Below are 2,111 nucleotides of genomic sequence, written 5' to 3'. Positions count from 1 at the left end.
TTAATGTAGAATAATACTTTTCAGTTGATAATATAAAGATAATGAAACAAACTGTATACACAATCGATAGACAATGAACTGAGAAAAACCCCAGTTATAAGGAGGAGGTCCCTTCCAAACTCCTCCCACCTCCACTCTGCCCCTGCACACAAGAACTTTAGCTGGTTAAGAACTGAGAACAGGGCTTCCCTGGTGGCACAGTAGTTGGGAGTCTGCCTGCCGATGCAGGGGACACGGGTTCATGCCCCGGTCCGGGAAGATCCCACATGCCGCGGAGCAGCTAGGCCCGTGAGCCATGGCCGCTGAGCCTGCGCGTCCAGAGCCTGTGCTCCGCAGCGGGAGAGGCCACAACAGTGAGAGGCCCGCGTACGGCAAAAAAAAAAAAAAAAAAAAGAACTGAGAACAGTCTGGGAGCCAAGTGCTTTATAGCTGGGGTTAATATACATAGTATGATAGGGTGTGTCTTAGAGAAAAGTAACACAGGGAAGGGAAATAGCGAGGGCCATGGTTGGTGGGGAGAGAGGATGGTCGGGAAGACTCACTGAGAAGGTAGCATCTGAGCAAAGGCCTGCAGCGGGGGAGGGAGCCATCCATGTGGAGATCTGGGGGAATCACATACTCATCAGATGGAACAATGAATGGAAGATCCTGAGTTGGGAGCAGGCCTGGTATGCTTGAGAGATAGCAAGGTGGTCAGTGAGGTCGTAGTGGAGTGAATGGGGGGAGGGGAAGAGTGAGTAAAAGGGCGGATCAGAGGGAAGTGGGCCACACATTGGGGGCTGTGAAAGACACTGGATTTTACTTTGTGTGGAACGATAAGCCACTGAAAGATGCTGAGCAGAAGAGTAACATGATCTGAATGTTCTAACAGGATCACCCAGGCCACTGTATTGAGAATAGATTACAGGGAAACAAAGGCAGGAGCAGAGGGACCAGTGGAAAACGACTGAAATAATCAAGAGGAGAGACACAGTGACTTGGATCAGGGTGGAACCAGTGTTGGTCAGAAGTGGTTGAACTTGGAATACGTTTTGAATGTAAGGCCAACAGGATTTGCTGACAAATTGGAAGTGGTGTAAGAGGAAGACAAGCATACAGAAAGACTCTAAAGGTTTCAGCCTGGACAGCTGGAAGGGCCAACTGACTTACTGCGACGAGGGTGAGTAGGAGTGAGTGGTGTTGGTTTGAGAAGTCAAGGATCATTTTTCTGCTTCTCTTCTGATTCTGTTAAGTGAGGGAGTTAGGATTTAACAAGTAAAGATGGAGAAAGAAAACAGCCAATTAAAATGAAAATGGCATTCCAAGAGTAAATTGAAGCTATAGGTGCAAAAATAGGAGGATAGGTGATGGGCCCACCTAGCAAGCTTGCTAGAAGGGGACAAAGGGGATGAATGGTGAGGAGTTGGGAGGAGTCAAGGAGTTGCAGTAGCACAAGACGAAGACTTGGCGTTTTGCTGTTGTAAGTTTCCATCACTGGGGCCACAGGAGGGAGTGGCAGGTGAAAACCGGGTAGTGGACAATAACATTTTGTTAAGTCACAGGATGTGTGACTGAAGAGCAGGCAAGAACTTCAGCAAAGACAGTCTAGGTAGAAAGAGAACATTAAATCCGTGGTCTAGGGATGGGGGAGGAATTGACTTCATATCTTGAGAAAAAGGGCTGGATTTATCATGCACATGCCATGAAAAGCAATATATTTTTTAGTTGTTCTTGTTTTTTGCTCACTGCCCCATCCAGTCTATTTGTTGAGTCCTGTAGGTACTGTTTCCAAAGCGTTTCCTGGCTCTGTCCACTTCTACTGGTTTCCACTGCTCATACTCTATTCTCTTGAATAGATTACTAAAATCTCTCTGCATTACCATTTCAACAGCCTCCTAAATGTTTCTCCACTTTTATCTCTGTCTCTGTCTAATCTATTTCCCACATAGGTACAAGAGGGAACTTAATACTAGAATGTCAATCAGACCATGATAGTCTCCTTAAAATTCCTCAGTGACACCCCGTTGCACTTAGAATAAATTTTAAAAATAAAGCTAGCACATCTGTGACACATACTGGCCCTCCACTAAGAGCATTACATGTAGTAATTTGCTTTATATTCAACCCTATGA

Source organism: Aethalodelphis obliquidens, unplaced genomic scaffold, assembly GCF_003676395.1.
Source record: "Aethalodelphis obliquidens isolate GAN/ISIS:26980383/991018 unplaced genomic scaffold, ASM367639v1 scaffold36, whole genome shotgun sequence".
Lineage (NCBI taxonomy): Eukaryota > Metazoa > Chordata > Mammalia > Artiodactyla > Delphinidae > Aethalodelphis > Aethalodelphis obliquidens.
This window is presented reverse-complemented; position numbering follows the sequence as displayed.